At 43.9% G+C, this 13432-nt stretch overlaps 1 long non-coding RNA gene across 2 annotated transcripts; it reads right to left on the bottom strand.

Annotated features, from left to right (window-relative positions):
* Positions 1-2598: 2598 nt before the first annotated feature.
* LOC123616395 (uncharacterized) lies at positions 2599-12653 on the bottom strand. Of its 2 annotated transcripts, none has more exons than XR_012502347.1 (3): positions 10215-12653; positions 9769-9881; positions 2599-9440 (listed from the first exon to the last, which is right to left on the bottom strand). It is a non-coding gene; the product is annotated as an uncharacterized LOC123616395 (long non-coding RNA). The 2 variants fall into 2 exon arrangements; XR_012502348.1 differs by having other exon boundaries at positions 2599-9437.
* Positions 12654-13432: the final 779 nt, after the last annotated feature.

Here is a 13432-nt window from a genome sequence, read left to right as displayed (position 1 = left end):
CCGTTTTAACCATAATACAATAATGTTTGGTATATTCACAATGTTGTGCAACCATCACTTCTATCTAGTTCCAGCAGATTTTCATCACTCCAAAAGGAACCCCCCTGCCCATTATACAGTCATATCCCCACCTCCTTGTTTCCATCTTCTTCAAGGCCCCAGCAACCCATTCTTCTGCTTTCAGTCTCTATGGGCTTGCCTATTCTGGATTTTTCATATAAATGGAATCATACAATATGTGGTCTTTTGTGTCTGACTTCTTTCACTTGGCATAATGCTTTCAAGGTTCATCCACTTTGTAGCATATATTGGTACTCCACCCCTTTTTATGGCTGAATAATATTCCATTGTATGGATACACCATATCGATGGACAGAACATTCTGGTTGCTTCCAGGTTGGGGCTATTGTGAGGAGGGCTTCTGTGACCATTCATGCACAAGTATCTGAGTCCCTGCTTTCAATTCTTTTGTGTATATGCCCAGGAGTGGAATTACTGGATTACACGGTATTCTGTTAAACTCCCTGAGGCTCTGCCAAGCCATTTTCCACAGTGCTGCACCATTTTACATTCCTGCCGGCAATGATCAAGGGTTCCAGTTTCTCCATATTCTTGCCAACACTTGGTATTTCTTATTTTTAAAATAACAGTCATCTTAACGAGTGTGCAATAATCTTATTGTGGTTTTGGTTTGCATTTCCCTAATGAGAAGTGACGTTCAGCCTCTTTGTGTGCTTAGTAGCCATTTATATATCTTCTTTGGAAAAATATCTATTCCAGTTATTTGCTCATCTTTGAATTGGGTTGTTTGTATTTTTGTTGCTGTTGAGTTGCAGTTCTTTATTTATTCTGCATATTAATCCTTTATCAGATATATGATTTGCAAATATTTTCCCCAGTTCTTTGGGTTATCTTTTCACTCTCTTAATAGTGGTTTTGATGCACAAAAGTTTTTAATGTTAATGATGTCCAGGTTATCCATTTTTTCTTTTGTTGGCTGTTCTTTTGTTGTCATATCTAAGAAATCATTGTCAAATCCAGTGTCATGAAGACTTCCCCGTTTTCTTCTAAGATTTTTATAGTCTTAGCTCTTAAGTTTAGGCTTTTGATCCACTTTGATTTTTGTATATGGTGGTAGAGATGGGTCCAACTTTATACTCTTGAATTTGGATATGCAGCTGTCCCAGCATCATTTGTTGAAGAGATTATTCTTTCCCCCATTAAACGGTCATGGTACCCTTGAGAAAAAACAACTGACCACAGATGTATGGATTTATTTCCGGATAAACTCCGTGCCTCTAAATGAGATATCCCAGGAAGGGCACAGCATCACCCGTGTTGGATTCCAGCCAAGAATGCAGAATTTGAACCAAATCACAAGGAAGCATCAGACAAATCCAAATGAGGAATGTTCCAATAAAAAGGAGGATGGGGTGCTGTAGTCTTCAAAACATGTTAGTGTCATAAAAGACAACAAAAAGCTATGGAAATATTCCAGATTCAAAGGGGCTAAAGAGACACAGCAACTAAACACAGTATCTGACCCTAGACTGGATACCATGCTGGAAGGAAAACACATGCTAAAAACAGCATTATTGGATCAATTGACAAAATTGGAATATGGATGATTAGGTTAGATTTAAAAAATTTTTTTTCAATGTGAAATTTACTAAAGGTGAAAAACACAGAAAAAATTAAAGGTAAATGTGATGAAGAGAAACATTTCTGGGGATATGAATGGTTGCTGGTCTAGCAGGAGACTCAAGAGTAAAAATAAAGCTCTTATGCTGATCAGGGTGCAGAGGAAGAAGTGTTTGTGCTGGAACCTTGTGAATCCAGAAATGGAGCGATGGTTGGAGGACCTGGGCACGTCGAGAGGCTGTCTGGAGCCATCTGCAAACTTCAGTGGAACATCAGAAATGAAGGAGGTCCTGAAGGTTTATGATTAAAGCTAGGCTCCAGTAAATACCTCTTCTCCTTTTAGGGTCAACAGCTCCTGGCTTGCCACTGGACCCTGACAGGGAGACAACTGACCACGGGCACCAGGTGACCAGACGCCTGATACTTGCCATTCAGGAACTGGTCTTATCCGGTCTGCTTGGCCATAAAATTGGCAATTCCAAGAAGTGCTCAACCATTACAGAAAGATGATACGTAGAGGTTGATGCCTAACCATTCCCAAAGGCAAAATAAGGCTGAGGAGCAAGCCACTCACACCCAGTATGCTTGCCCGGCCACTGACCCCCTCAGCCGACACCAATGGCCTCATGTTCCCAACTGACTAAGGAAGATAGCAATTCAAGCCAGACTGAGATGGCAGGAATGGCCCTGTACCATATGCCAGCACCAGCCCAAAGTGGACTGTCCGTCATCGTAGCCCCACTTAGGGGCAGCCCTGGACACTGGGGAAAGGAAATCTTCCTGGGGGCAGCACTTTGCCTGTAAGAGGAGATGGCCTGGAGGAAGACCCTAGATCGATCCACAAGAGTGGCTAATGGCTGGCCATATGGTCAGAGGTAATGTTATGGTCTAAAAAAAAAAAAAGCTGTATACATAATATTAGTCTAATTTCATTTATATGTAAAATATATAAATTTATTATATATAAATATATAAGATATATTATATATTTAAATATATATATACATATATGTACAAATAGTAATAGTAAAACAATGTATGTTGTAATGTTAACATTATAGCTGGCTTTTATTTTCTCCCTTAGATTTTCCTAGATTTTTTTCACTGATTGTATATTATTTTTATAAACAGGAAAAAAAGTTAAATATTATTTTAAAAAGAAACTTCCTTATGGTTTGGCTTCATAGACACATGATGCTTTGTGGAATTTGTCTTGCTCTGAAGTCTGTCTCCCATAAGCAGCACTGTGGTTAGTCTGTGGACGGCGTTCTCTTATGACTCTTTGTGAGCCTGGTTGGCGTGCTATCTACAAAGACAGTGGAGTCATGATCTTTATAAGTGACTCAGTCGTATAAATAGAAGGCAAAGTGATGCTTTCCATTGACCCAAAAGTACAGGAGGCAGCCGGGCGTCACTGAGAGTTCTAGGCTTTGGGGTGAGATTGGCTGGTGTTTGATTCCTGACTCCGCTGTTTATTCTTGGGGACAACACAACTGACCTCCAAGTCCAAACTGCCTCTTCTTGAAAAGGAGGGGATGCCAACCACCTTACCCCATCCTGATAGTGTGATCAAAATAACGACCAGGGCTGAGCTACGTAAGATAGTTATCCCCAGGGCTCAGCTCACTGCACGAGCTCTACGAGCTCTCTGATGCGGCCGCACGTGGTAAGGGAGAGTGCGTGGAAGATGCGTGTGGATGGAACAAGGGGCTGGCTCAATCCTTCCAAGCTCTGAAATGCTGCCTACTTTCATCAGCAAGAAGGGGGCTCAAGTGTCAATTTACTTTCTGCCCAATGGACTGTGGTTGCCTAAACCATGGAGCACAGGCTGGCTAGTTGTTACTCCTGCTCCTCCCTCGGAGCCAGATTCCTCCAGAGGTTACACCCAAATATGGGTGCGAATGAATCTCCAGGCACCGTGAATACCCTTCCAGAGAGATGGGAAACCACAGCAGCGGTTACAGATTTTTAAGGTTAGGAAGCAAGTCTACTCTCCCAAAAGCATCGCGTGAAGTGCTCGAGCACAGCACTGGCTTTCCTGTCTGTTCTCTACTTTAGTTTGAGAAACACCTGAATTTAGAAAGATAAACACCACTCACCCCGGGTGGATGAAGTTTGAGAGCAATAAAAGAGACAGACTTGCAGTTAGAAAAGCATTTCATCAACTCCGTGGCCACAAGGAAGCCCTTATAGTTCACCTCTGACCCGTTCACGTTCCTCCCCTGCATGGGGGGGGGGGCGGAATCCGACGCCGCAGGGGCACAGGAAGCGAGCGCCCTGGGGCCCCAACTGCGCCCCCCACTCCCCCGGGGGCCGGACTGCGCACCTCCACCAACTCTGCGGGGTTCTGTGAAGTCATGCTCCCGTGCTGGGAGGACTTAATACCAACGGGTCCCTGCACACGTGCTTCACAGTTAGACTGGTTTGGATTTATAGCCTGGGTTCACCGTCTTATTAGCTTTGGACCATGAGCAAGGACCACATGCTCTCCTGCATCTTAGACCCCTCAGCAATGAAATATGGGTGCTAAATGCATCTTGAAAGTCGGGCTCTCCAATCTAGGAAAAGAACCGAGCATAATACTGGAGAAATAAAGGAAGTTCAATGATTATCAAGTTCACATTCCTTAAGGCAGCAGCAGACTTTCTGGAATTTTCTCGGGAACTGTCAGTTTTCCCTATGATTTTAAGGCAAGGAGGGATAAAGCAAGTGGAAAAGAATCAACCGCCGTTCTTACAGAATTACAGGAGGCTTGGCCAGGAGGAGGGCCAGAAATGGCCAGTGAGCCACTGCCCTGAGGTGTGCTTCGTCCCACAGCCCCCTCCGCATTCCTATGTGATGTCCAGGTCTGCCAGGTCTGAAATCTCTCCAGCCAACCCAAAGACCTTCAGCCCTCAGCACCAGCCATAGCTACTGAAATGTGGGGCATGTTATTCCATAAAGTCAACCTTCAAACCTTCTGGATCCTTAAGAAAAGAAAGAAAAAGGTGTGTGTGTGTGTGTGTGTGTGTGTGTGTGTGTGTGTGTGCGTGAGCGCGCGCGCCTGTGTAAGAGAGAGAGGGAGGGAGGGAAAGAGCAGGGGGAGGAGGAGGAGGAGATGAAGGGAAAAAAGAGAGACAGGCAGAGGAGAAACAAGCACACAGCTCCTCCTTGCTGGTTCCCTGATGTCATCTATTGCGTCTGGGAATGACAGTCTTGCAGAGACACCTGGAACATGTCACCTGCCTTCTGCTACAGCAGAGGAGAGATGATTTCAGGGTGTTACTCTAACATGGGGGCAACTCCAGAAGCCTACCAGAGGGAGCAGCAGGCTACTCTAGTTTATTGTGCCAGAGGAGAGAATTTAGAGCTTTGAGGGAATGTTTTCATTGCAATGTCAGGGTGGGCGTCCTCAGGACTCTCCCATCCAGATAAAGCGCAAGTCCTGTCTGTTCTAGGAGAGACTCAACGGCGGAAAACCAGCTCACACTCTTTGTTCCGTGTCTACACCGTGTTTCGAGAGTATACTTGAAAGAACAAATAAGGTTTCGAGGACTTCTGAGACGTCAGTCAGCTACGGTAAGAACAAAAGGCGCGTTTTTCTCTAGACTCAGTCGAGCCGTTTACAAGGGGATTCTCTTCTGTAGGTGCTGGTGATGCCTAATAGCTTGCAAAGGGTGACCGACGGGAAAGACTGACATTCAGTTAAACCCTAGTGGAAACAAGTTGGTTCAAGCAGAAAATCACAGTCCAGAGCTGACAGTGAATACGGTCTCAGGGCTGACCGTTCAGAGTCACTTCCATCGCCACAGGTCTAGGGAGGCTTCTGGCATTACTTCTGTAACGCCTTGGTTTCTTTTCACAAGGAAAGGAGCTGCACGTTCTGAGTACGTGTAGGCGTACAGTCAATAAATACGACGTATAAACACATGATTAATAACCAGACATCAGCCTACTTGCCAGAAATAATCGTTATTTGTTCCCTGTGTATACAGAAAAGATGGTTTTAAGTCAAAAGGCAGCTGAAAGAAGTGGTCTTTTCTTTTTGATGACTCAAAAAAATAAAATATTTGTAAGATTTATAGGATTTTTAAAAAGCAATCATTTGCTCACTGCCAATTTGACTGGTACCTTAAATTAGGGGAAAAGGTCTTCAGCTTTTATCTGTTAAAAATTGTAACTGTTTATTGGGGGCTTGGGATGAAAACCTCTCATTTTATTGAAGCTAATGACATATACTCGGCTATTAACCTTTGACAGTGAAACCAGAACTATCCTTCTAAGTCTGAGCATTCAATGAGAATCTAAACATTTTCCCCCAATATTCTTTTATTACAGACCATTTCTGGTTCAGTGAAAGTGCACTGCATTACAAGACAACATTCAAGACACTAGGGAGAAATATTTTTTAAACTATTTATCATCTGATGGGGTTTTAATTTTCTGCTGACTGTTATAACTTGAGAACAGAGGGCCTCACCCTGGCTTGGGCGGGAGGAGTGGGCGGTGGGAAGCTATTTATGAATAGTTTGTGATCTGCAGCAGCTGCTCTTTGATATAGATCATCCTTTTTTTGATAAGCATGTTTTCACAAAAAGTTACCACTAATAAGCGGGCGCATACTAAACCAACCACAGCAGAGCTGTCCCCTTGAAAGAAAGATGTCAAATAAAAAGCTCCTCCAGGTTGAAGTCTCCTTGAGCCTCTTCATTACAGGAGCATAATAAATCTGAAAACACGCTGCATCTTGGGAATACCCAACGTTACCGACAGAGAAGAATACTGTCAGGTAGTTCCCATGTGTCTTTCACTCTGGACTCAAATGAAAAACGTCTTGTAGCGAGAGCTTGCGTCCTTCTGGGAATTAGAAACGCCTCCATTCAACCCATAGAAACAGGCTGAAAATATCTGGGTTGTGTTGTAAATGTTTCCTCCTAAGCTGAAGACCCAATCGTACTCTCATTGTGCTTGGGTACTTGACACGGAGGAAGTGGGAACAATTTTGAATTTGAATCTGCTGTTCCGGGCCATCCAGATGAAAAAGAGAAGGGCCGAAGGATTCCTTTCTCTCAAAATATTTAATGATTAAAATGACTAATTCAGTTTCCCATGGTGTCCTTCTAAAGGCAAAAAAGGCAAAAAATCTTTTATTCTAATATACTTTATTAAAACTTAATTATGAGATGTCCAATACCTTACCTGCGAAAGAGTCAATCAATAGGCAGAATAATTCTGCCCATGATACACCAGAACCTAACCCTGAATACAAATGGTAGATGAATGCCTACAGTTGCAAAAAATACAGAAATGACAACGAACTTTAAATACACTAGAAAATGAATTTCATTATCACTGCTGGTTGCAGTGTAGCTGGACACAACAAATTGGGAACTATAATTTGACAATAGATTTTAAAAGCCTTAAGCATGCATATAGCTTTTGACCCAGGAATTCTAATTCCAGGAAACATTCAGATTTCTTCAAGGATGTTCACTGCAGCCTGAAAATTCCAACATCCGGAAAATGTTTAACAAAATGCCCAACAATGAGAAACAGAAGGAAAATGATTCAAGGGAAGAAATTACGCAGACATTTACAGTATTATTTAGAAGAATACTTAAAGTCACGAGAAACGTTCACGGTAACTGCTGGAAAAAGGCAGGTTACAAAACACTTTGGACTCTGTGGTCCCAATTTTGTTTAAAATATGTAAAAATATTAAAAAGAAACACATACCGTGTAACACCTATGATCATCTTTGGGTGATAGAATGATGCTTAATTCTCGTTTGCTTCTTTTCTGCTTTCTTGTAATTTTCAGATTTCCTGTAATAAACACATATTCATTTCTAATAAAATAACAATAAATGCTAACATCACTGAGGCATAACAAACAGACCAGACATTCCTAATGTCTGTTGTCCCCCACCTGTGAACAGCTCTCCCATTCTCCATGCTATTTGTGTAACACGGCACCGCTACTGTTTGTACGTGTGAGTACATCCATGGGTGCTGGAATCTTTCAGGCCATGTACAAGGGCGTCACACATGCAGTGGACACGGGGTACAAGGGGCCAGTGGTTCAAAGACGAGGCTAGAGACGGTTCCGGAGAGAGTATTATAAGCCGAATTCTAGTTTTACTCAAGTTATTTTTCAAATATATAAATGTGTTCTATCTCAAGGAGTTTTCAAACACCAGTGTTTTGGTTTAAAAAATTACAGACAGTAATGCCTCTCTAGGAGTACTGGTAAGATCGCCACCCTGAGAATGTATCAGGACTGGAGCCGCAAGATCTCACTTAGAAGCTTCTTGAAAGAATGGGCCTTTACTCCAAAGGCTCTTCAATTAGCTAGCCAAACTTTAAGACAGAGCAGAATAAAACGAGTTCCAGGTGGCGATTACGATCCGAGACTTCGTGGAAGGTCACCTTACCCTAAGTGCCGACTTTGCCTCCGCCACTCTCCGCGTGCGTCCGCTCGTTCACTCGTGTATTCATTCATTCGTTCATAAACATCTCTGTCTGTGTCAGCACCGGAAAAGCAACGGTGACTAAGACACAACCCTCCCCCTTCAGAAGCTCGTTACAGACAAACAGAAAGGGGCAGAAAGACACGTAAACAGGCTCTTGGGAAATTAGGTAGAAGGCCATGCCCACCAGCAGCCTCCTACTGTAGGTTCTTCTATAACGTGAGTCTCTTTGGAAAGGAGAATTTTTCTAGAGAGTTACTGGCTTTCCTCCTGTGTATGAGAGGCTGGGCTGTAGGAGGGAACTGGTGAGTGGGAAATAGGAAGAGGCTCAAGACAAACTCACCTGCTTCCCACATTGGCCGAGGGACAGCCTGGGGCCCGGCACTCCCTCCTAGAGAAGCATCCTCAAAGGGGTGAATTTGACCTCGGATCCAGAAGCCACGGCTCCAGGGCTCTGCTGCCAGAGAGGCGGGGCCAGCGGCCGGCATGTTATTCAGGTGCAGTAGAAACCATTCCATCTCCAGGTGGCCACTGGGATATCTAAGAATAAGGTTTTCAGTTTAAGTAGGATTCTTGTAATTGTAGGAAGGAATTTTTTTTTTAAGGGTTTCCTGTCCTTGGAAAACATTAGTGGTTGTATAAATGTCTCACAGAACGCTCTTCACCTTGGCAGTGACATAATTTCGCGTTTGACTTTTTAGATCGTGCCTTATTCTGTTTTGCATATACATTCATTTGTATTATTTTGTGGTTACCAGAGGGGAGGGGGAAAGGGGGAGGGAGGAAGTGGGGGTATGGGGTTAACAGAGACAAACGACTATATATAAAACAGATGAGCAGCAAGGATTTACTGTGCAGCACAGGGGATGACAGCCACTATCTTCTAAAATAACCCATGGTGGGGTGCAACCTGCAAAAATACTGAATCCCTGCTGTACACCTGAAACTAACATAATACTGTAAATCAAATACACTTTAATAATTAAAAAAGAGAATTATGTCTGAGGAGACAGGAAAAAAGTGGAAAACGTGACCTGATTCCTGCAGGTCATTTTAAGAAATCACTACTAAACTTCAAGCTACTTCCTGTTTGGGGGCAGGGGAGGCTGGCGGTGAAGGAAACAAACTCGAGCTTAGGGAGTTTTTTCCGAAATACTCATGCCTGGGCACCACTCTGGACTTAACTGAGTCAGAATCCCGAGTGAATGGAGTCTTCTTGGGGGCCACACCTGTGTGCTTCGAAACCGTTTCCCCAGCAGCTAAGTCATGCCAGCCCCCTTTCACTGATGAGAAGTATTGCTCTAGACGTTCTAGAGGGGCCACGAACAGTCCACAGGAAACAAGTTGTCTGCTGGAAGGAAAAGGTTGCACTGGAAGAGCAGGAGTAAAACATTTAGTCGGGCAGAAAATCAAGACCGCGTGACGTGCGTATTCAGACACCGTTACGGAGGACCTGGTCCTGGCCAGCACCACTGCCCCAGCCTGGGGCCCACCCTCCGGCAGGCTCTGGGAGCTGACAGGACTGGAAAGCCTTCCCAACTTCAAGGGCTGTTATCATCCAGCTGGGGGCACATGATACATCCCCGGGAAAAGGAGGAAAAGCAAAGAACACGAGAGTGTTAACATGACTGGAGAGGGCTGAGCTGAGACAGGGGCTTCCCAGAGGAGGTTAGACTTACCACAGTAACTGGAAAAGAGGGCTGGGCGGTGGGTCATCTGCAGACACAGACCTGTGGCATTAACGTGTGACGAACTTCTGGTGTGGCATTGTCCCATGATCATTTTCAATGCTCTGTAGCAAAATGGTGTGTTAGAAAATTTCTAGGTAACATTGGCTGCCCTCCCCACTGACCCCATAGATGCTCACTGCATTTATGATGATAAACCTTAAGTCTACAGATGCTCTGTCTTGCAAAAGTATCTTTGGCACTCCTACTTTTAAGCCTTTGTTATCCATGCCTGGAATAACTCTTAGGACCCCTCTGCTCTCGTGTTCTTTAAAGGTCCATCTTAAATTCCAGTTGCCTGTAAAAATAACTCTGCCACAAGAGCAACCACAACGGTGTGCTCTCTCCCCGAGCCCTGCACAAGACTGGTTTATTTATTTATTTTTTTTGTATCTTACCCATTGTGTGTCATTCTCATAGGTCTCATAAAATCCTCATAGACACCACTGTGAGCAACGGAAGGTAGAATCCATCCCCATCCGGTAACAGACCGTAACCCTGAGCCTCAGAGGTCAGATGAGTGAGGCTGGCTGCCAACCCCCGCAGGTGGTGAGCAGGCAGGATAGTTCTGGAAGCAGGAGCTGCTCCAGGCAGGTGCGCTTTCCCATGCTGCCCTGAGCATCTTGTACCCTGGTCGCATTGCTGGTTTCCAGGTGAGGGGCTGACCTTCCCTCTGAATCCCCTAGAAGACAATGACCACGTCTTTTACGTTGTGTCCCTAGAACCCAGGATGTCTTGGCAGTCAGGAGGAAAGCACTGAATGCCTGCTACTTAAAATATTCGTTTTATCAAAATTAATAATCAAATGACATTACAATTCATGCAGGTGTATTTGTGTCTAATCTTTCTTTTGACTTAGGTTCCTTCTGCACACCACGTATTGTTTATTTCTGAATTTAGGAAGGTACTTGATGTATTATCAAGCTTAAACGTCACTGGATGAAGGCAGTCAGAAGGTGCAAACTGCAGTTATAAGATAAATAAGTACTAGGGATGTAATGTACAACACGACTATAATTAACACTGCTGTATGTTCTATATGAAAGCTGTTAGGAGAGTAAATTCTGAGTTCTCATCACAAGGAAAAAATTTTAATTTAATTTAAATATCTATATGAGATGACAAATGTTCACTAAACTTATTGTGGTAATCATTTCATGATGTATGTAAGGGAAATCATTATGCTGTCCACCTTAAACTTATACAGTGCTGGATGTCAATTACATCTCAATAGATGGAAGAAAGCCATTTAAACTCCATTTATTTATCAGCTTTAGAAAAACCTAGACTACAACTATAGGGCCCTAAATTTAAAAAATGCATCCATTTATTAAAGCTACCTTTTGGGAGGTGATCCTTTTTAAAGTCTATGACTGAGGTATATTTCTTACAAATTACAGTAAGAACAGATTAAGTGCCACATGCATTGACAAGCACCAGATTTCCATGTACAGTAGGAAGTATCTGAGGATTCTCGCTTCGATTCTGAGGGCAAATGAGTTCGTTGTAACAAATCATTTGGGAAGAAAGTTTAATTACAAACGTAATGACTAAGGAGAATGAATCAAGCACCAGCTTACACTGGCTCTGAATGATTCATTTATCTTCCCTACATGATGGCTTCTCCTCTGCCCCTAAAAGAAGAAACAAACCTTACCTTTAATCCTGGATTTTGTTTTTTTTTTTTTTTTTGTCTTAATCCTACCTCATTTGAAGAAATTCTGGATTGCATTTTATTGAGACCAGGAGACTTGTTTTTGCTCTGGAAAGCAGGAAGCACATAGATCTGCAACTTGAAAAATTAAGAAGGTTTTTTTTATACTCAAGAGAAATCTGCAAGTGTCAGAGTTTAGTCCCCATCAGAGGTGAAGTGGCCAGAAAGTGCTGTGGGAAAGGAAAGGATTCACTGAGCAGGAAGGGTTAAAACACAGGATGCACCTAAGTCACCATCTATGACCTTTCTCCTGTTATTGTATTCTTAAACATTTTATGTTTTCATAAACAGTGTTCTGACTTTCAAATAACATAGGCTTATTGTAGAAAAAATGGAATATACAGAAAACTAAAATTAAGAGGTATCTTTTCAGAGGCAAGACTTTCGAGAAGAGTCGATTTAGAAGACTCTTTTCAAGTTACCTGCACCATCTCCCAGAGGGAACCAGACTGGGTGGTCACTGAGTTCACCCTGACCCACAACCACACCCCAGGGCAGGACATACATCACCATTTCTGAACCCTGGTGCCGTGGAGAATAACCTGGTTCCAACACTCTTGCTGAATATACCAACCCCCAACACTGCAGGTGAACTAGGGCTTTGGGGGAATTTGGTATTAAGTCAACCCAGAGCAGGGCTTAATTTTTTTTTTTAAACCTAATTTGAGTATTTGTGAGGAATAGCAAGTTCTTTGTTAGAAGTCCCTGGTTAGGCTTTGAAAAGAGTCACCGCTACAAAATGAGTTAGTCACATCTGGGGACACTGTTGCAGGCAGTTACGACAAAGGCCATCAAGAAGTCAAAATCAAGGGCTTGTTTGAAAAGTGTGTGACGGGGTGGAGGGGAGAGAAATGAGCACATTTCCATGAAAAATTAGCTGTAGTCAAAATCTCACAGATGCAACAAGAGAAGGAGCCAGAGGTTGGGGGAAGAAATGACATGAAACAGAAAAACACGGGCTACGATACAGGAGAAAGCCCCTCAAACTGAGAGAAAGTAGATTTTTTTTTGTTATACTTTTGTGGAACGTTTGCATAAACAACAGTCAGCTGTCCTTAGATTTCAGATATGGTTAAAAGGAAACATACTGTGACCACGGTCATAATTACTCCCACCACTCTGGGGAAGAGCCACCCCCCCCCCCCCGCAGCCCCGCCAAGCGCACAGCCTGCTCCCCCGCAGAGGGGCTCCCCACGCTCCAGGGGTGACGTTCGCCCCTTTCGCACGCCAGGCAGAATCTCATTCAAGGGCTTCTTACCCTCCCCCCCCTTCAACTCCTCTCCCACGTTTTGCTGCACACACACACGCACGCACGCACGCACGCACGAGTGCACTTGCAAGAAGGGACTAAAGCTTCCCATTCGGCTTTTCATCTTTGCACAACTTTTTGACATTTCCAAAGCCCTGCCCTAGTCACTGGTGTTCTTTTGTAACAGGGAAGACGTTCGCGCTGAGGCAAAGCCGCAGGAGCACCGGTCAGTGCATCTCCAGAAGCCTCCGGAGGTGAGGAGCAGACGCGGGCAAGGCGCCCAGGTTGTTGACACCCTGCGTGAAGGCTCTCACCGAGCCCGTCCCTCGCACAGCCCAGCCCACCGAAGGCTTCAAAGCTCACAGGGCCACTGAGACACAACCACAAGAGGAGGTCCCCCGCCCCGCCCCCCGCCAGGAAATCCTGTAAATAGCATAGAAGGGGCGCACATTGTTTAGCTGAGGTCATGGTCTTGCAGGAGTCTGCGGTCCTGACTCTGAGACAAAAACTGGGAACAGGGTTGGAAATGATAAACGTTGTACTTTGAGATCGAGAAAGAGGCCATATTTTTTTTCAGGACACGAAAAGGGGAAGGGCTGTTCAGACAAGCCCTTGGGAAAGAGAAGGCATTTGATCTGGACCTTGGAATATGA

The sequence above is a fragment of the Camelus bactrianus genome, chromosome 26 (assembly GCF_048773025.1).
Source record: "Camelus bactrianus isolate YW-2024 breed Bactrian camel chromosome 26, ASM4877302v1, whole genome shotgun sequence".
NCBI lineage: Eukaryota > Metazoa > Chordata > Mammalia > Artiodactyla > Camelidae > Camelus > Camelus bactrianus.
This window is presented reverse-complemented; position numbering and strand designations above follow the sequence as displayed.